The sequence below is a fragment of the Bubalus bubalis genome, chromosome 7 (assembly GCF_019923935.1).
Source record: "Bubalus bubalis isolate 160015118507 breed Murrah chromosome 7, NDDB_SH_1, whole genome shotgun sequence".
NCBI lineage: Eukaryota > Metazoa > Chordata > Mammalia > Artiodactyla > Bovidae > Bubalus > Bubalus bubalis.
Window position 1 is genome coordinate 32,645,168 of NC_059163.1, and position 23,056 is coordinate 32,668,223.

The window sequence follows — 23,056 nt, forward strand, 5'->3', positions numbered from 1 at the left end:
ACTGCAATCTGACAGACTTCTCTGTTTATGGGATTTTCCAGGCAAGATTATTGGAATTGGTTGCCATTTCCTTCTCCATAAACATGTGAGAAGTCCCTTAATATAAATATCTTCCCTGTCTTTCCATTTCATGCCTCACACACTTTTTTTTTTTTTTTTGTCGTACTTAATTGGCTTAGTTTTGCTAGTATTTAAACAGAGGATGGAAAGATTTATTTCAGTACGATTATATAGGTTGTTTTTATTTTCAATTCAAAGCTATATATTTCTACTACTATATTCCTATAATCCTCAGAGTATGCTTCATAGGTATTTCTGCATTACTTGTCTGGTCAGGAGTTACATGGCTACCTCATTCCTAACTGTATATATGGAAGCTTATATAAAAAAAAAACAAATCTAATCAAAGTAAAAGAAAATAGAAGTTTGGAAAACAGAGAAAAGTAAATATACCAAAATTGTGTCATTGTACTGACCATAATTCAGCAGAAAAAATGAAAACAACCTTATTAGCATCTAAGGCTAAATAAAAATTGCAGCACCAGAGCTATTTAACTTAAAGGTAGAAATTTTCTCTGCCAGCTACTGCTGTGTAGACTTGAACAAATTACTTAACCTTACGGAGATAGATTTCCCATCTGAAAATGTATACATATCTCATAAAATCACCATATATCTAAGTTAAATGATACATGTAAAGAGTTCAGCAAATGGCAAAAGATAACAGGCAGTCAATAATTTGTAAATACAAACACACATGCACAAAGACACACTCATACCTCAAATATGCTTTACTAAATGAGCCTTTAGTAATAATAATTTTTAATTTGCCATCTATTATACACTGAAATCATTAACATATGAAAGTACAGAATTGTTCTAATAATTCAGACACATTGGGAAGAATGTGGCATCGATTATAACTGTAAGCTTTCATATTACAAAGCCTATTTTCTTCATAGGAGCTCGAAGAGTTTGTTCAAAGCTCTGGAGAAGATGGAGTTGTGGTGTTTACTCTGAGGTCAATGATCAAAAACCTCTCAGAAGAAAAGCCTAATATGATTGCATCAGCCCTTGCCCAGATTCCACAGAAGGTCAGATAATATTTTTTTTTTCAGGGACAGCTGTTTTAAAATCCATGAAATTCATAATAAAAGTATACTTGTAAAATGTAGGAAAGGGCATTGATATTGCTAGTATCAAGTGAGCTCTAATGAAAGTGTGTAAATGATAAAAGGGGATATTTGATCGCTATCTTGCTTTAAACCTGGCATTATTAAGGAAATTCTACTGCAGTATTTTCTTTAAATAATAAATTAAAATTAATCATTTGCTACTGTTAAACCATCAGTCAGCTTTGTGCATTAGGTTTTAAGGCATCCATGTAACGTAACACTTTTTGCTATTCTTATATTTCTTTAAATCTGAAGCATATAAACAAGTTGCAAATAACATGACAGAGAATAAAGGAAAAGATAGTCAAAATAATAGGTTTGATTCTCAGAATGTCTTGGGACTATATTTTCTAGTAATTACTGATTTTGAGCATTGTCATAATTGAACCTGGAAATAAGAGCTTAGATTCTAAAAATAATCCTGAATAATGATTATTCTAATAATGCTAAATAATGAATCCTAAAAGTAATCCTAAATGAAATCCTAAATAGTGATTCTTCAACATTTAAAACTCACAATACAGTAAAAGATTTAGGAGTATACTTTACAATGTTCCAGCAAACTATAATTTTTTTATTGATACCATTCTAGGTTTTAACTGAGTGACATCTTTTTTCTCAGTTCAGTTCAGTCGCTCAGTCATGTTCAACTCTTTGTGGCTCCATGGACTGCAGCACACTAAGCCTCCCTGTCCATCACCAACTCCAATGGGTCAGGAAGATCCCCTGGAGGAGGGCATGGCAACTCACTCCAGTAGTCTTACCTAGAGACTCCCCATGGACAGAGGAGTCTGGTAGGCTGCAGTCCATGGGGTCGCAAAGAGTCGGACACGACTGTGTGACTGGATGCCATGCCATATAGTTGATGGTTACACCTTGTGTATGTTTTTAATGCAACCAAACTCTAGACTTAGAATACTTTAAAATGATAAATATGATTATGAATATTTTACTGTATGAGTCTACATTAATGGTAAGTATGTAAAAAATAGTTCAAAAGAGGTAAATAACATCCCTCCCCTTGCCTCTGAAAACATTGTTTCAAAAAACCCCTTTACCAGAGTGGCCTAGTAACACCAGTATGTAGTTCTTTCAGATTCAGATTGTCATTCTTCATCTACATCTTCATCATTTTTCTTCATTGGATTGTTAGAATTAACCCGAAGATGAAAGGCTATTGACTAGGATCATTCCAAGCCTTTGAAAACATGGCTGTGGTGTTTATGGTTTAAAAACATTCATTACCTAATCACTTAGGGACTCAGTTTGCTTGTGCATTACCTGGAGGCATCAAATTTGATTGAAGTGAAGTCTCTTAGTCGTGTCTGACTCTTCTCAACCCCATGGACTATAGCCTGCCATGTTCCTCCATCCATGGAGTATTCCAGGCAAGTATACTAAAGTGGATTGCCATTTCCTTCTTCAGGGGATCTCCCTGATCCAGGGATCAAACCCTGGTCTTCAGTACTGTGGGCAAATTCTTTACCCTTTGAGTCATCAGGGTAGGTTAACTTCTTCTGACAGGATGCGATTCTAAAACCTTCTAATAAAGACATTTATCTTAATAGGTTCTGTGGAGATACACAGGAAAGAAACCAGAAACACTAGGAGCCAATACCCGGCTATATAAATGGATTCCACAGAATGATCTTCTTGGTAAGACCAAAGAGAAGAAAAATAAACAGAGCTGAATGAGGGATAATCTGAATGAATATTCAATAACAGATTTCAACAAATTTGTATTTAAAATAAGAAAAAAAACTTTAATAAATCCTCACATTGCTTCAGGAGTTTTGAAAGAAAGGATTATTCATGACACATGTTAAAGACTGTAAGGCACATTTATTCAAGACCATCACCATAAGTATAGTTATTAGTGCAATGGACTTTTACAATAAAACAGAGAGACTGGAAACAATTTGTATGCAGAAAGAAAAATGGGGAATTTATCACAAAAGAACATAGTGGAAGTTCATTGGATGGAAAAGTGCAGAGTTCAACTGACCTAGTAGAATGCTTGCTAAAATTGGGCAATGCAGAGATAGTGGAGCCACAAAATCAAATTCTAGTTGAGAAGAGTTCAGAGGAACCTGACTAAACCTTGGTCAAGGATCTTTATCAAACTCTAACATAAATATCACATTTATGGCTCTCTCATTTATGATATAATCTCTCCCTCCTCAGGATCAAGGTCAGAGAAAGTACCTTTAGATCAAGCTTTCATTAACTTTTGTATAGAATACTGCAACACACTCCTGATTTTCTTCACCAATTTTCTCACACCTCTCTTCTCTATGGAAAAAATAAAATCTGGCAGCCATTTCACCTATATTTCATGTATAATAAAGGCTTCATATTAGTATAAAGTCAAGTGCAAATCCTATTTTCTTAAACAGAGTACACCATGAACTAAGGTAGCCTATCTTTCTAGCTTGTTATGTCAACATTCTCATATTGAAACCCTGAACATCTCACCTCCCCTTTCCCATCAACAAAAATATTAATTTCTTCAGTCCCTCCCTTCTTTTTTATTATTATATTTTTCCTGCAACAACTTGTCAAATCACAAGTACTCTCCACCATATATTCTGCAGAAAACTTCTTAGTTGTCTGTGGAATGACTTAATTACTGGAATCACTAATTATACTTCAGTTCAGTTCAGTTCAGTTGCTCAGTCATGTCCGACTCTTTGCAACCCCATGAATTGCAGCACTCCAGGCCTCCCTGTCCATCACCAACTCCCAGAATTCACTCAAACTCAACCTCCATCGAGTTGGTGATGCCATCCAACAATCTCATCCTCTGTTGTCCCATTCTCCTTCTGCCCCCAATCCCTCCCAGAATCAGAGTCTTTTCCAAAGAGTCAACTCTTAGCATGAGGTGGCCAAAGTACTGGAGTTTCAGCTTTAGCATCATTCCTTCCAAAGAATATCCAGGACCAAGCTCCTTTAGAATGGACTGATTGGATCACCTTGCAGTCCAAGGGACTCTCAAGAGTCTTCTCCAACACCACAGTTCAAAAGCATCAATTCTTCAGTGCTCAGCTTTCCTCACAGTCCGACTCTCACATCCATACATGACCACAGGAAAAACCATAGCCTTGACTAGACAGACCTCTGCTGGCAAAGTAATGTCTCTGCTTTTGAATATGCTATCTAGGTTGGTCATAACTTTCCTTCCAAGGAGTAAGCATCTTTTAATTTCATGGCTGCAATCACCATCTGGAGTGATTTTGGAGCCCCAAAAATAGTCTGACACTATTTCCACTGTTTCCCCATCTATTTCCCATGAAGTGATGGGACCTTAGCCTGGAGTAATTAATTGCTGCTTTCTTCAGAGCCTATAAGAATATATATGTGTTCTCATGGCACAGAATTACATAGAAGATGTTACCTAATAGAATTTGGCTTATGTAGGTATCATGATTTTCTGTTTCTGACACTCTTACAACTTAGAATAATATTTATTTATTTATTTATTTTTAATTTTTAGGTCATCCCAAAACCAGAGCTTTTGTCACTCACTGTGGAACCAATGGAATCTATGAAGCTATTTACCATGGGGTCCCTATGGTTGGAATTCCTATGTTTGGTGACCAGCATGATAATGTTGCTCATATGAAAGCCAAAGGCGCAGCTGTTGCAGTAGACTTGCAAAGAATGACAAATGCAGATCTGCTTAATGCATTGAAAACAGTTATTAACAACCCTTCATGAGTAGAGAATATATTATTTTCTAAGAATCATTTGTTTTTGAAGGAATAATCAGCTTTATATAATTTTGAATTGATAAATTTTGCATAATTTAGAGCACACCTAATATCAAATAAGATTATTTTATACTTCCTAAATTTTGTGAAGGTATTTTGTCACCTACCACTACTTGGTGATAAATTATAACCTCAAAGAATTACTACATTTATTTAAAGAAAATGATCTATTGTTAAAAATATATTAATTTTTAAATTAACAATGGTACTTACTATTTTTAAAAATTTCCAGATATTTCCACTATAAAGAATTTAGGGAATACAATAAAATCATAGAAATAAAACGGAAAAACCACTTAGCTTTCCTCATGTCAGTTCAGTTCAGATCAGTTGCTCAGTCATGTCTTACTCTTTGCGACCCCATGGACTGCAGCACACCAGGCTTCCCTGTCCAATATCAACTCTCAGAGCTTGCTCAAACTCATGTCCACTAAGTCAGTGATGCCATCCTGTGTTGTCCCCTTCTCCTCAACCTTCAGTTCTTCCCAGCATCAGGGTCTTTTCCAATGAGTCAGTTCTTCGCATCAGGTGACCAAAGTATTGGAGTTTCAGCTTCACCATCAGTCTTTCCAATGAACATTCAGGACTGATTTCCTTTAGGATGGATTGGTTGGATTTCCTTGCACTCCAAGGGACTCTCAAGAGTCTTCTCAAACACCACAGTTCAAAAACATCAATTCCTCAGCGCTCAACTTTCTTTATAATCCAACTCTCACATCCACACATGACCACTGGAAAAACCATAGCCTTGACTAGACGGACCTTTATTGACAAAGTGAAGTCTCTGCTTTTTAATTGCTGTCTAGGTTGGTCATAGCTTTTCTTCCAAGGAACACGTGTCTTAACTTCATGGCTGCAGTCACAATCTGTGTAGTTATAACCATTACCAGTTTATAAACTTACTTCTGCTAATTTATAAATAGGAGGAAGATCCCAGCCTCCTCATTTCCTGACAGAGAATAAAAACTGGACACTATCCATGAGCAAAATTATCTCTGGGAGTATCCTAAAGGCCATGTAAGAAATTTTAGCAACACAGTAGAACAAAAAATCTGAGATAAATCACACAAGAACAGAATGATGGCAGCTTTATTTTACCAGCATCATCCCCAAGCCAGCATTACTCATCACCAAGAGAGAACTTTCAGCTAGAAAGAGTTCCTTGGCAGAAAAAGAAGAATGGATTGAATGACCCATATCTAAGCCCTTCTGGGGCATAGAAATTGAAAAACAAATTCTAAATTTGTGTAAAGTCACAAGAGATCTCAAACAGTCAAAGCAGTCCCAAGAAATAATGGCATTGGAGACATCCAACTTGTTATTTAAAGCTGTACTACAAAGTTATAGCAATCTAAGAAAGATGATATTGTCATAAAAATAGACATACAGACCAATACACAGGATTGAGAGCCCAGATACAAACCCTTATATGTAAAGTTGAATAATATTTGACAAAAGTGAAGAATACTCAATAGGAAAAGTGTTATCTCTTCAATAAGTAGGACTAGGGAAACTAAAAAATCATATGGAGGAGAATAAAACTTGGACCCTTATATTACATTACTTCCCTCATAGCTCAGTTGGTAAAGATCTGTTTTCAATGCAGGAGACCAAGGTTCAATTCTGGGGTCAGGAAGAACTCCTGGAGAAGGAATTAGCAACCCACTCCAGTATTCTTTCCTGGAGAATCCCATCTACAGAGGAGCCTGGTTGGATACAGTCCATGGTGTCACAAGAGACAGACACGACTTAGAGACTAAACCACCGCATTGCATTACTTAACAAAACTTGACTAGAAATGGACTACAGACTTGAAGATAAGACCTGAAGCCATAAATGTCTTATTATAAAACTGGAGGAAAAGTTTCTTGACAAGGGTATTGGCAAGAAATGTTGGGATATGATACCAACAATACAAGAAACCAGTGCAAAACAAAAGGCGGGGCTTTATCAAGCTCAAAAGCTTCTACACAGAAAAATAAATGATTTACAAAATGAAGGTCAATGTACAAAATTGGAGAATATTTTGAAAATTGCACATCTGATATAGACTGATATACAAAAGATATAAGTAACACATATTACTCAATAGCAATTTTTTTTTAAATGAATGGAGTTACTGAATACATATTTGCCCAAAGAAGACAGGTCAACAGGTACTTGAAAAGGGGATTGATGTTACTAAGCATCATGAAATGCAAATCAAAATTCCACCTCACACCTATTAGAATTGTTGTTGATGTTGTTCAGTCACTAAGCTGTGTCTGATGCTGTGACCCATTGACCACAGCATGACAAGTTCCTCCATTCTCCACTGTCTCCTAGAGTTTGAAGTGTGATGCTATGTAACCATCTCATCCTCTGCCGCCCCCTTCTCCTTTTCCCTTCAATCTGCTCCAGCATCAGGTTTTTTGCAGTGAGTCAGTTCTTCACATGAGATGGCCAAAGTATTGGGGTTTCAGCTTCAGCATCACTCCTTCCAGGAATAGTCGGAGTTGATTTCCTTCAGAATTGATTTGACCTCCTTGCTCTCCAAGGGACTCTCAAGAGTCTTCTCCAGCACTACAATCAGAAAGCATCAAATCTTTGGTGCTCAGCCTTCTTTATGGCTCAGTGGTAAAGAAACCAGTTGCCGATGCAGTTGTTGTGGGAGATGTAGGTTTGATTCCTGAGTCAGGAGATCCCATGGTATTTTTCAGTCACTCAGTTGCATCCAGCTCTGCGACCCCATGGGCTGTAGTAGGCCAGACTTTTCTGCCCATCACCATCTCCCGAGCTTGCTCAAATTCATGTCATCAAGACAGTGATGCCATCTAAGCATCTAATCCTCTTCGTCCCCTTCTCCTCCTGCCTTCAATCTTTCCCATAATCAGGGTCTTTTCTAATGAGTCAGCACTTCACATCAGATGGCCAAAATATTGGAGCTTCAGCTTCAGCATCAGTCCTTCCAGTGAATATTCAGGGTTGATTTCCTTTAGGATTGACCAGTTTGATATCCTTGCAGACCAAGGGACTCCCAAAAGCCTTGTCCAACACCACAGTGAAAAAGCAATTCTTTGACTCTCAGCCTTCTTTATGGTCCAACACTCACATCCATACCTGACTGCTGGGAAAAGCCATAGTTTGACTATATAGACTTTGTCAGCAAAGTAATTTCTATGCTTTTTAATACACGCTCTAGGTTTGTCATAGCTTTTCTTCCAGGACCAAGATTCTTTTAATTTCACGGCTGCACTCATCATCCACTGTGATTTTGGTGTCCAAGAAAATAAAGTCTGTCACTGTTTCCCCATCAATTTGCCATGAAGTGACGGGACTAGATAGCATGATCTTCATTTTTTGAATGTTGAGCTTTAAGCCAGCTTTTTCTCTCTCCTCTTTCACCTTCATCAATAGACTATTTCCTCTTTGCTTTCTGCCATTCTGGTGGTGTCATTTGCATATCTAAGGTTATAGATATTTCTCCTGGAAATCTTGATTCCAGCTTGTTCTTCATCCAGCTTAGCATTTTGCATGATGTACTATGCATACAAGTTAAATAAGCAGATTTACAATATACATCATCAAAGTACTCTTTTCCCAGTTTGGAACCAGTCCATTTTTCCATGTCTGGTTCTTACTATTGTTTTTCGACTTGCATATAGGTTTTGCAGGAGGCAGGTAGGTGGTCTGGTACTCCCATCTCTTGAAGAATTTTCCATAGTTTGATTTGATCCATACAGTCAAAGGCTTTAGTGTAATCAATGAAGCAGAAGTAAATTTTTTTCTGGAATTCTCTTGTTTTTCTAGCATCCAATGGATGTTGGCAATTTCATCTCTCATTCTCTTCCTTTTTTAAATCCAGCTTGAACATCTGGAAAATCTCAGTTTATATACCATTGAAGCCAAGCTTGGAGAACTTTGAGCATTACTTTGCTAGTGTGTGAGGTGAGTACAATTGTGCACTTGTTTGCACATTCTTTGGCAGCCTTTCTTTGGGATTGGAATGAAAACTGACCTTTTCCAGTCCTGTGGCCACTGCTGAGTTTTCCAAATTTGCTGGCATATTGAGTGCAGCACTTTTACAGCATCATCTTTTAGGTTTTGAAGTAACTCAACTGGAATTCCATCACCTCCACTAGCTTTGTTCATAGTGATGCTTCCTAAAGCCCAGTTGACTTCACACTCCACGATGTCTGGCTCTAGGAGAGTGATCAAACCATAGTGTAGGAAATGGGAACCCATTTCAGGGTTCTTGTTTGGAAAATCTCCCCCTGGTTTAGAAAATAGCAACCCACTCTAGTATTCTTGTTTGGAAAATCCCATGTATGGAGGAGCCTGGACTACTTTAGTCTGTGGAGTCCGAAAGAGCAGGACACAACTGAGCATGCATGTATGAAATAACATTCAAACATGATTACTGCAGAACTATATCTTTGACTATATGGACCATTGTCAGCAAACTGATATCCTTGCTTTTTAATGTGCTGTTTAGGTTTATCATAGTTTTCCTTGCAATGAACAAGTGTCTTTTAATTTCATGGCAGCAGTCACAATCTGTAGTGATTTTGGAGCCCAAGAAAATAAAATCTATCACTGCTTCCAATTTTTCCCCTTCTATTTGCCTTGGAGTGATGGACTATATACCATGGTCTTAGTTTTTTTAATGAATTTCAAGCCAGCTTGGAACTTTCATAATGGTCATCATTAAAAGACATGGTCTAAGACGTGAGGAGTAGCTCCTCTCCACCCTCCTTTTCCTGTGCAGCCACTCCTTGGACGTGGAGTTGCTCCTCTTGGCCGCCTCCCCTGACCTTGGGCATGGGGTAGCTCCTCTCTGCAACCACCCCTGACCTCGGACATGGGGTAGCTCCTCTCGGCCACGCTTCTGCGAGGTCTGTCTCGGCCGGAGCACTTCTGCATGGAAAAGAAATGCAAAAAAGTAAAATGGCTGTCTGAGAAGGCCATACAAATAGCTGTGGAAAGAAGAGAAGCAAAAAGCAAAGGAGAAAAGGAAAGATATAAGCATCTGAATGCAGAGTTCCAAAGAACAGCAAGGAGAGATAAGAAAGCCTTCCTCAGTGATCAATGCAAAGAAATAGAGGAAAAGAGAGTGGGAAAGTCTAGAGATCTCTTCAATAAAGTTAGAGATACCAAGGGAATATTTCAGGAAAAGATGGGCTCAATAAAGGACAGAAATGGTATGGACCTAACAGAAGCAGAAGATATTAAGAACAGGTGGCAAGAATACACAGAAGAACTGTACAAAAAAAGAGCTTTACGACCCAGATAATCACAATGGTGTGATCACTCACCTAGAGCCAGACATCCTGGAATGTGAAGTCCAGTGGGCCTTAGAAAGCATTACTACGAACAAAGCTAGTTGAGGTGATGGAATTCCAGTTGAGCTGTTTCAAATCCTGAAAGATGATGCTGTGAAAGTGCTGCACTCAATTTGCCAGCAGATTTGGAAAACTCAGCAGTGGCCACAAGATTGGAAAAGGTCAGTTTTCATTCCAATCCCAAAGAAAGACAATGACAAAGAATGCTCAAACTATCGCACAATTGCACTCATCTCACATGCTAGTAAAGTAATGCTCAAAATTGTCCAACCAGGCTTCAGCAGTACGTGAACCGTGAACTTCCAGATGTTCAAGCTGGTTTTAGAAAAGGGAGAGGAACCAGAGATCAAATTGCCAACATGCACTGGATCATGGAAAAAGCAAAAGAGTTCCAGAGAAACATCTATTTCTGCTTTATTGACTATGTTAAAGCCTTTGACTGTGTGGACCACAATAAACTGTGGAACATTCTGAAAGAGATGGGAATACCAGACCACTTGATCTGCCTCTTGAGAAACCTATATGCAGGTCAGGAAGCAACAGTTAGAACTGGACATGGAACAACAGACTGGTTCCAAATAGGAAAAGGAGTACATCAAGGCTGTATATTGTCACCCTGCTTATTTAACTTTTATGCAGAGTACATCATGAGAAATGCTGGGCTGGAAGAAGAACAAGCTGGAATCAAGATTGCTGGGAGAAATATCAAGAACCTCAGATATGCAGATGACACCACCCTTATGGCAGAAAGTGAAGAGGAACTAAAAAGCCTCTTGATGAAACTGAAAGAGGAGAGTGAAAAAGTTGGCTTCAAGCTCAACATTCAGAAAACTAGGATCATGGCATCTGGTCCCATCACTTCATGGGAAATAGATGGGGAAACAGTGGAAACAGTGGCTGATTTTATTTTTTTGTGCTTCAAAATCACTGCAGATGGTGATTGCAGCCATGAAACTAGAAGACACTTACTCGTTGGAAGGAAAGTTATGACCAACCTAGATAGCATATTCAAAAGTAAAGATATTACTTTGCCAACAAAGGTCCATCTAGTCAAGGCTATGGTTTTTCCAGTGGTCATGTATGGATGTGAAAGTTGGACTGTGAAGAAAGCTGATCTCAGAATTGATGCTTTTGAACTGTGGTGTTGGAGAAGACTCTTGAGAGTCCCTGGGAGTGCACGGAGATCCAACCAGTCCATCCTAAAGGAGATCAGTCCTGGGTGTCCATTGGAAGGAGTGAGGCTGAAGCTGAAACTCCAATACTTTGGCCACTTCATGTGAAGAGTTGACTCATTGGAAAAGACTCTGATGCTGAGAAGGATTGGGGGCAGGAGGAGAAGGGGACGTCACAGGATGAGATGGCTGGATGGCATCACCGACTCGATGGACATGAGTTTGAGTGAACTCTGAGAGTTGGTGATGGACAGGGAGGCCTGGTGTGCTGTGATACATGGGGTGGCAAAGAGTCGGACACGACTGATTGACTGAACTGAACTGAACTGAAGAGGTGAGGATTTAGAAAAAGAAAAATTCCACTGCACTCCAGGTGAGAATGTAAATTGGTGCAGCCACTGTGGAAAACGGTATGGAAGTTTTTCAAAAGATCACCAGTAGAACTACGCCACTATCCAGTGATCTCTCTTTCTGCTATATATTTAAAGAACTGAAAGCAGAATATGGATGAGACATCTTCAGTTCAGTTCAGTTCAGTCGCTCAGTCATGTGAGACTCTTTGCAACCTCATGGAGTGCAGTACAGCAAGCCTCTTTGTCCATTGCCAACTCCTGGAGTTTACTCAAACTCAAGTCCATTGAGTCGGTGATGCCATGCAGCCATCTCATCCTCTGTCGTCCCCTTCTCCTCCTACCTTCAATCTTGCCCAGCATCAAGGTCTTTTCCAATGAGTTAGTTCTTTGTATCAGGTGGCCAAAGTAATGGAGTTTCAGCATCAGCATCAGTCCTTCCAATGAATATTCAGGACTGATTTCCTTTAGGATGGACTGGTTGGATCTCCGTGCACTCCCAGGGACTCTCAAGAGTCTTCTCCAACACCACAGTTCAAAAGCATCAATTCTTCTGAGCTCAGCTTTCTTTATAGTCCAACTCTCACATCCATACATGACTACTGGAAAAATCATAGCTTTGACTAGATGGACTTCGTTGGCAAAGTAATATCTCTGCTTTTCAATATGCTGTCTGGGTTGGTCACAACTTTTCTTCCAAGGTGCAAGTGTCTTTTAATTTCATGGCTGCAGTCACCATCTGTGGTGATTTTGGATTCCCAAAAAATAGTCTGTCACTGTTTCCACTGTTTCCCATCTATTTGCCATGAAGTGATGGGACTGGATGCCGTGATGTTAGTTTTCTGAATGCTGAGCTTTAAGCCAACTTTTTCACTCTCCACTTTCACTTTCATCAAGATGCTCTTTAGTTCTTCACTTTCTGCCAAAAGGTTGGTGTCATCTGCATATCTGAGGTTATTGATATTTCTCCCGGCAATCTTGATTCCAGCTGTGCTTCATCCAGCCCAGCATTTCTCAGGATGTACTGAGCATATAAGTTTAAATAAGGGTGACAATATACAGCCTGACATACTCCTTTCCCTATTTGGAACCAGTCTGTTGTTCCATGTCCAGTTCTAACCATTGCTTCCTGACCTGCATACAGATTTCTAAAGAGACAGGTTAGATGGTCTGGTTTTCCCATATCTTTAAGAATTTCCAGAGTTTTTTTGTGGTCCACACAGTCAAAGGCTTTGGCATAGTCAATAAAAGAGAAGTAGATGATTTTCTGGAACTCTCTTGCTTTTTCGATGATTGAACAGATGCTGGCAATTTTATAGCTTCACCCTAATGCTAATTGCTGTATTATTCACAAAAGTCAAGGTATGAATTAAAACTTAGTGTCTTTAAATGAGTGAATAGATAAAGAAAATGTGGTGTATGTATGTGAAGGAATATTATTTAGCAAAGAAGACAAAAGAAATACTTCCATATTTGAAAACTTGTTATTGTGCTAGGTGAAGTAAGTCAGTGAATGACAAATATTATTTAGCATCACTTATACATGCAGCCTAATAATTCAAATTCATAGAAGTAGAGAGTAGACTGGTGTTTTCCAGGGTTTAGGAGTTGAAAGAGTGGAGAGACAAGCTTTGAGTAATAGGGAACAGGCTCTGAGTAATAAAATAAATAAGTTCTTGGGAACATTGTACAACATGGTAGTTAGCTGTGATCATAGACAAATAAATAAATTCTCAATAATGAAGGATTACATTTATTATGTAACTCTGCTTCACATAAATAAAACAAATATATTCTTTGGAAAAAAGAAACTATATTAAAATTAAAATATTTCCCAGTGTTGGACAAATGTTACTATATGTCAGATAAATTCTTACTAGAAATTTTATGTAAATCTATAAACATGCCATTGACATTAGAGATTAAAATTATTTTATAAACATTTAAATTTTTTAAATATTGAATGACTTTTCACTATGAAGTCACTTACCAGTGTCTCTCTTTTATGTTTAACTTATTTTTAATTGGAGATAACTGTTTTAAAATGTTACATTAGTTTCTACCATGCAACAACGTTTTGTTGTTAAGTCACTCAGTTGTGTCCGACTCTGCAATCCCATGGACTGCACCACTCCAGGCATCCCCATCCTAAACTATTTCCAGGCCTTTGGTCTCATGTTCGTTGAATCAGTGACACCCTCCAACTATTTCATTCACTGTTGCCCCCTTCTCTTCCTGCCTTCAGTCTTTCTCAGAATCTGAGTCTTTTCAGATGAGTTGGTTCCTCCATCAGGTGGCCAAAGTACTGGAACTTCAGCTTCTGCATCAATACTTCTAATGAATATTCAGGATTGACTTCCTTTAGGATTGACTGGTTTGACTTCCTTGCAGTTCAAGGGAATTTCAAGAGTCTTCTCCAATGCCACAGATGAAAAGCTTAATTTTTTTAGTGCTCAGCCTTCTTTATGGTCCACCTCTCACATCTGTATATGATTACTGGAAAAAAATTTAGCTTTGACTAGTTGGACCTTTGTTGGCAAAGTGATGTCTCTGATTTTTAATATGCTACCTAATTCTGTCATAGATTTTCTTCCAAAGAGTAATCGTCTTTTAATTTCATGGCTACAGTCATATCCATAGTGATTTTGGAGCCCCCCAAAATAAAGCTGGTCACTCTTTCCATTGTTTCCCCATCTATTTGCCATGGTCCTTCTAGTGAAGTCATGTATGGATGGAAGAGTTGGACCATAAAGAGAGCTGAGAACTGAAGATTTGATGCTTTTGAATGTGGAGTTGCAGAAGACTGGTGAGAGTCACTTGGACTACAAAGCGATCAAATCAGTCAGTCCTAAGGGAAATTAGTCCTGAATTTTCATTGGAATGACTGATGCTGAAGCTGAAGCTCCAATATTTTGGCCACCTGTTCCTCAGAGTCACATCACTTTTATTTAGTGTCTTGGCATGCAGAAAGTATTTGTTGGGCCATGATAAAATCAGCCTCCTGTGTCCCTGGTCACATCTCTCATTTTATTGATTACTTTGAACTATCTTTGTTATGTTCTTGTACAAGGAATATCCCCAGCTGGAGGTCTTAGACCCGAATATGCCTTGGGAAAACATCTTGTGTGCACAAGCAGCGTTCTGAACTTGTGCCGACCTGCGTTCCCAGGTCCACATTATATTTCTACTTAGTTTAGCAGACCATGACGATCCCAACTAAAAAACTGATGTACTTTTGTTTAGATTATGGTATTGCTATATTTTGCTTTTATTCTTTTCCCATTGTGTGTTTCTTATGGCTTAGCCAGAGCAACAGGCAGCTGATTGTTAATCCCTGCAAGAGCAGAAGGGGAAGACACAGGAAGAGATGATTGGATGAATTCACAGACATGATGGACATGAGTTTGAGCAAGTTGTGGGATATGATGATAGACAGGGAAGCCTGGCACACTGCAGTCCATGGGGTTGCAGAGTCAGACACAACTGAGCTACTGAACTGAACTAATGAGACTGGATGCCATGATCTTCGCTTGCTGAATGTTGAGTTTGAAGCCAGCTATCTCACTCTCCTCCTTCATCTTCATCAAGATGCTCTTTAGTTCCTCTTTGCTTTCTGCCATAAGACTGGTGTCATCTGCATACCTGAGGTTTTTGCTATTTCTCCTAGCACTCTTGATTCCACCTTGAGCTTCATCCAGCCTGGCATTTCTCATGAGGTACTCTGCATGCAAGTTAAATAAGCAGGGTTACAATATACAGGCTTGACATATACCTTTCCTAGTTTAAAACCAGTCTGTTGTTCCATGTCTGGTTCTAGCTGTTGCTTCATACAGGTTTTGCAGGAGGCAGGTATGGTGACCTGGTATTTTCATCTCTTTAAGAATTTTCCACAGTTTGTTGTGATCCACACAATAAAGTCTTTAATGTAGTCAATGAAGCAGAAATTGATGTTCTTCTGGAATTCCCTTGCTCTTTCTATGATCCAGTAGATGTTAGCAATTTGATATCTGGTTCCTCTGCCTTTTCTAAATTCACTTTGAGCATCTGGAAGTTCTCAGTTCACAAACTGTTGAAGCCAAGCTTGGAGAACTTTGAGCATTACTTTGGTAGAATGTGAGATGAGTACAATTCTGCAGTAGTTTGAACATTCTTTGGTATTTTCTTTCTTTGAGATTGGAATGAAAACTGACATTTTCTAGTCCTATGACCACTGGTGAGTTTTCCAAGTTTGCTGGCATATTAAGTGCATAACTTTAATAGTATCATCTTTTGTGCTATGCTTAGTCACTCAAATTGTCTCACTCTTTGTGACCCCAATGACTGTAACATGCCAGCCTCCTTGGGATTAGAAATAGCTCAGCTGGAATTTCATCATCTCCACTAGCTCTGTTCATAGTGATGCTTCCTAAGACCCATTTGACTTTGCACTCCAGGATTTCTGGCTCTAGATGAGTGTTCACACCATCGTGGCTATCTGGTTCATTAAGATCTTTTTTGTATAATTCTTCTGTGTATTCTTGCCACCTCCGCTTAATACTGTTTGCTTCTGTTCATATCAGATCAGATCAGTCACTCAGTCATGTCCGACTCTTTGCGACCCCATGAATCGCAGCATGCCAGGCCTCCCTGTCCATCACCAACTCCCGGAGTTCACTGAGACTCACGTCCATTGAGTCAGTGATGCCATCCAGCCATCTCATCCTCTGTCCTCCCCTTCTCCTCTTGCCCCCAATCCCTCCCAGCATCAGAGTCTTTTCCAATGAGTCAACTCTCCGCATGAGGTGGCCAAAGTACTGGAGTTTCAGCTTTAGCATCATTCCTTCCAAAGAAATCCCAGGGCTGATCTCCTTCAGAATGGACTGGTTGGATCTCCTTGCAGTCCAAGGGACTCACAAGAGTCTTCTCTTAGGTTTCTACAATTTCTGCCTTTATTTTGTTCATATTTGCATGAAATGTTTCCTTGGTACTCTAACTTTCTTGAAGAGATCTCTAGTCTTTACCATTCTATTGTTTTCTTCTATCTTTGCATTGATCACTTAGGAAAGCTATCTTATCTCTCCTTGTTATTCTTTGAAACTCTGCATTCAGATGGATATATCTTTTCTTTTCTCCATTTGTCTTTCACTTCTCTTCTTTTCTCAGCTATTTGTAAGGCCCCTCAGACCTATTTCTTGTCAAACATTTTGCTTGTTTGCATTTCTATTTCCTGGGGATGGTTTTAATCATGGCCTCCTGTACCATATTATGAATTTCTGTCCATAGTTCTTCAGGCACTTGGTCTATCAGATCTAAACCCTTGACTCTAATTGTCACTTCCTCTGTATAATCATCATAAGGGATTTGATTTAGGTCATACCTGAATTGTCTAGTGGTTTCCCCTACTTTCTTCAATTTAAGTCTGAATTTGGCAATAAGAAGTTTTAGATCTGAGCCACAGTCAGCTCCCAGTCTTGTTTTTTGCTGACTGTATAGAGCTTCTCCATCTTTGGATGCAAAGAATTTAATCAATCTGACTTTAGTATTGACCATCTGGTGTTGTCCATGTATAGAGTCGTCTCGTGTTGTTGGAAGAGGGTGTTTGCCATGACCAGTGTGTATTCTCTTGGCAAAACTCTGTTAGTCTTTGCCCTGCTTCATTTTGTATTCCAAGGCCAACTTTGCCTGTTACTCCTGGTATCTTGCCTTCCTTCTTTTGCATGCTGGTCCCTTATGGTAAAAAGGACATCTTTTTTTTGGTGTTAGTTCTAGAAAGTCTTGTAGGTCATCAAATGCAGCTTCTTTGGCATTATTGGTTGGGGCATATACTTGGATTATTGTGATTTTGAATGGTTTGCCTTGGAAACCAACAGAGATGTTTCTGTCATTTTTGAGATTGTACCCAAGTTTTGCATTTTGAACTCCTTTGTTGACTATGAGGGCTACTGTATTTCTCTAAGTGATTCTTTCCCACAGTAGTAGATGTAATGGTCAGCTAAATTAAATTCACCTATTGCAGTCCATTTTAGTTCACTGATTCCTAAAATGTCAGTGTCACGCTTCCCATCTCCTGTTTGATCTCTTCCAATTTACATTGATTCGTAGGCCTAACATTCCAGGTTCCTATGCAATATTGCTCTTTACAGCATTGGACTTTACTTTCACCACCAGTTCAGGTCAGTTCAATTGCTCAGTCATGTCCAACTCTTTGTGAATTGCAGCACTTCAGGCTCCCCTCTGCATCACCAACTTCCGGAGTCCACCCAATTCCATGTCCATTGAGTCGGTGATGCCATCCAACCATCTCATCCTCTGAAGTCCCCTTCTCCTCCTGCCCCCAATCCCTCCCAGCTTCAGAGTCTTTTGCAATGAGTCAACTCTTCGCATGAGGTGGCCAAAGTACTGGAGTTTCAGCTTTAGCATCATTCCTTTCAAAGAACACCCATGACCGATCTCCTTTAGAACGGACTGGATGTATCTCCTTGCACTCCCAGGGACTCTCAAGAGTCTTCTCCAACATCACAGTTCAAAAGCATCAATTCTTTGGCACTCAGCTTTCCTCACAGTCCAACTCTCACATCCATATATGACCATAGGAAAAACCATAGCCTTGACTGCTGCTGCTAAGTCGCTTCAGTCGTGTCCAACTCTGTGAGACCCCATAGAGGGCAGCCCACCAGGCTCCCCCATCCCTGGGATTCTCCAGGCAAGAACACTGGAGTGGGCTGCCATTTCCTTCTCCAATGCATCAAAGTGAAAAGTGAAAGTGAAGTCGCTCAGTCACGTCCCACTCCTAGTGACCCCATGGACTGCGGCCCATCAGGCCTCTCCATCCATGGGATTTTCCAGCAAGAGTACTGAAGTGGTTGCCATTGCCTTCTCAACAGCCTTGACTAGATGGACCTTTGTTGGCAAAGTAATGTCTCTGCTTTTGAATATGCTATCTAGGTTGGTCATAACTTTCCTTCCAAGGAGTAAGCGTCTTTTAATTTCATGGCTGCAATCACCATCTGGAGTGATTTTGGAGCCCAGAAAAATAAAGTCTGCCACTGTTTCCACTGTTTCCCCATCTATTTCCCATAAAGTGATGGGGCCAGATGCCATGATCTTCATTTTCTGAATGTTGAGCTTTAAGCCAACTTTTTCACTCTCCTCTTTCACTTTCATCAAGAGGTTCTTTAGTTCTTCTTCACTTTCTGCCATAAGGGTGGTATCATCTGCATATCTGAGGTTATTGATATTTTTCCTGGCAATCTTGATTCCAGCTTGTGCTTCTTCCAGCCCAGTGTTTCTCATGATGTACTCTGCATATAAGTTAAATAAGCAGGGTGACAATATACAGCCTTGACGTACTCCCTTTCACCACCAGAGACATCCACAAATAGCTGTCATTTTCACTATGGGTCAGCCTCTTCATTCCTTTTGGGGCTGTTTCTCTGACTTCTTCAGTCACATATTGGACACCTACAGACCTGGGGAGGGTTCCTCTTTAGGTGTTATATTGTTTTGCCTTTTCATACTGTTTATGGGTTTCTCAAAGCAGAATGCTGAAGTGGTTTGCCATTCCCTTCTCAAGTACAACATGAATCATGCTAAGTATATATATATCCCTCCCTCATGAGCCTGTCTCTGACCTGCATCCCATCCCACCCCTCTCTGTTTTTGTGGCAATCTCTAAGGTGTCCACGTCTTTTTGACCCCATCAACTGTTGCCTGCTAGGCTCCTCTGTTAGTAGGATTTTCCAGTGCAGAATGCTGGAGTGGTTTGCTATTTCTTCCTCCTGAGGATCTCCCTGAACCAGGGATGAAACTTGTGTCTGTGCTTCTCCTGCAGATTCTTTACCACTGTGCCACCTAGGAAGACCCAGAGCACCAGGCTGAGCTGCTTGTGGTATACAGCAACTTCTAACTGCCTGTCTACTTTACACATGATAGTGTATGGATGTTAGGACTACTCACTCAATTCGTCCAACTGGGTACTACTCCTGCTGTGTCCACAAATCTGTTCTCTACATCTGTACTTCTATTCCTACCCTACAAATGGGGTTATCAGTACTATTTTTTTTTCTAGGTTACAATATTAATATATGATGTTCGTTTTTCTCTTTCTGACTCACTTTACTCTTTAAAACAACACCAGGTTCCATCAGTGTCTCTTAACATCACATCTTATTTTTTTGCTATATTAACAGTGCAATGTTATCAAAGCTTACAATGTACTAATCTTGTCCATGACCACAATTTCCAATATCATTTAGCATTAGTTTCATATTTATATGTACTTAATGAAGCAGTTTATGTCCTGATAGAGTACATCTATTTATTTTATTGATTTTTTATCTGATAAATATTATGTTTCTGTGTCTGTCATGGAACTTCTGTCACGATTATTTGTTTCCCTGAGATATATTCAGAAGTACTCATTTCTTAATTCCTGTGTATTAGGAAAGGTCTGCCTATTTTTTTTTTTTTTTTTTAATGAAAGGGCAGCAGGGCTTTTTTTTTTTTTTTTTTTTTATGGTGTATAGTTCTTTTCCTCAAAACTTTTTACATGCTTTCCCATGATTTTCGACAATTTAATATTGTGTATTCTCTGTCAATGATGATTGCACTTTGGTGTGGGTAAATAACTTCCTCCTTCACAAACCCAAGGAAATTTTGCTTCTATGTCAACCACTCAAAGCCTTCAACCAAATCCTCGTGGGGTCTTCTGTTCCTTGACAGAAGTTAGAAGGGGTAGTGTTCTATGCATTGCCATCCTCCCATCTCACCACCGCATGTGCAGCCCTCTGTTATTGTTGTTCAGTCACCCAGTCGTGTCTACTCTTTGCAACCCCATGAACTGCAGCATACCGGGGCTCTCTGTTCCTCACCATCTCCCAGAGTTTGCCCAAGTTCATGTTCATTTTAAGTGTTGCCATCCAACTGTCTCATCCTCTGATGCCCTCTTCTTCTATCCTTAATCTTTCCCAGTATCATATACTTTTCCAATGAGTTGTCTGTTATCAGATGACCAAAATACAGGAGCTTCAGCTTCAACATCAGTACTTCCAGTGAATATTCAGGGTTGATCTCCCTTATGATTGACTGGTTTGATCTCCTTGCTATCCAAGAGACTTTCAGGAGTCTTCTCTAGCACCACAGTTGAAGGCATCAGTTATTTGGCATTTTACCTTAGGAAGACTATAGCCTTGACTATTCAGACCTTTGTTGGCAGAGTAATGTTTCTGGTTTTCAACACACAGCCCTCTTTGCTGCTGCTGCTAAGTCACTTCAGTCGTGTCTGGCTCTGTGCGACCCCACAGATGGCAGCCCACCAGGCTCCCCCATCCCTGTGATTCTCCAGGCAAGAACACTGGAGTGGGTTGCCATTTCCTTCTCAATGCATGAAAGTGAAAAGTGAAAGTGAAGTTGCTCAGTCATGTCCGACCTTCAGTGACCCCATGGACTGCAGCCTTCCAGGCTCCTCCATCCATGGGATTTTCCAGGCAAGGAAAATGGCACTGGAGTGGAGTGCCATTGCCTTCTCCCAGCCCTCTTTAGAATGAAGCAAAAATGCCAGCATCTATTGAGTCTCAGGCCATACTTCTTGCCCAGAGGGTCACATGAAGCTTTTTTTGCTTTCATCTGAAATGTCAGGACCATGAAGATAACAGACCGAAACCATTTCCTGTTACTGCTGAAGTCTTGTTAACACTGACACTCCAGCCCAAAACTGGGGAAGAGTGAAGGAGTGGAGAAAGGGTTCCTTTTTCATAGACCTTCCCCTCCATGCTGCTTCCTGTCACTATCATGTTCCCAATACCACACTCAGCAAGTTAGATCAAAATTCTGTATTCTCAAGCTACACATTCTAATAATCATTCCTATTTCTGTACTTTCAGAATGCTATATCCAACTGGAAATTATTTTCTCTCCCACTTCCAATAATTACTGAGACTATAAAGCATCCAACACATTCAAACTGATGAGCCATCACATCTAGAAATATCTCGAGGAAACAAAATTTCGTATGATTTTCATATTCTTGGTGATATCATTTATGATACAACTTATCATATAATTAATTACACAATATATTTTTATAATATATAACTGCTTTAGGTATATCATGTCCTTAATGAACTTTTCAAGTTGCTGTTTATTTATTCAATTTTAGGTATAAAGAGAATGCTATGAAGTTATCAAGGATTCACCATGATCAGCCTGTGAAACCCCTGAACCGAGCAGTCTTCTGGGTTGAGTTTGTCATGCGCCACAAAGGAGCCAAGCACCTTCGACCAGCCTTCCATGACCTCAACTGGTTCCAGTACCACTCTTTGGATGTGATTGTCTTCCTGCTAGCCTGTGTGGCAAGTGTTGCATTCCTGGTCACTAAATGTTGTCTGTTTTGTTACTGGAAGCTTGGTAAGACTTCAAAGAAGAAAAAGAGAGAGTAGTTTTTCTGCCTTTTTTTTTTTTTTTAAAACAGTTGAACTAGAAAACTTGACAGAGTCTATCTGAATAATCCAGCCACTGATTTGGAAAGATTTCTCTCCTGTTCTTCTGGGTTCTTCTCTATTCTTCAACTTATCATGTTAAAGATCAAAGACTCACTCCAAAAATATGCCACATGATTCAGAATTAAGGTTTAAAATAATCTATTCTTTACAAAGATACGACAGATGAATAAACACATGGAAATTGTTACCATTAAAGACTTCATGCTTTATTTTATTCGTTGCTTTTAGTTCAACCAGTTGAGATGCTGTTTGAGGCCTCAGGAACATAATGATTTATTCTATTTCCATACTGATCAGGTTGAATATTTCTTAAATATATAACATAATTTAGGGTTCAATACTCAATAATTATTTCATATTCTCTAAAAGAAGTATACAAGAACTAATGCAGAACACACTCTAGACAGAGCTTCTTTGCCAGTAAGGAATATTGAAGCCTGTTAGGGTTTCTACTCTGTTGTAAAGCACATTTTACACCATCAATTTCCTTCCATATTATTCCACATTAGACTTTGTCCCCTTTGGAATACAAAACATTGCTTTTGTGTGTGTTAGTGGTGTTTCTCATTTGAAGATTATCCTTCATTTGGATATTAATAATGATAGTACTTCATTTGTGTTGTAACACTTCTTGGCTTCAGAGAACTAGCTGACTCTTGTATGTTTGCATGGTTATTGATATGATAGACCAAAGTAAATGACTGGAATTTAATACCCACTCTTTTAAAATAACTTAAGTACAATAAGGCTGTATATTGTCATTCTGTTTATTTAACTGTATGCAGAGTGC

At 39.3% G+C, this 23,056-nt stretch overlaps 1 pseudogene; it reads left to right on the forward strand.

Moving 5' to 3' along the window:
- LOC112586182 overlaps positions 1–22,456 on the forward strand; it is a 39,417-nt pseudogene extending 16,961 nt beyond the window's left edge.
- The last annotated feature ends 600 nt before the right edge of the window (positions 22,457–23,056 follow it).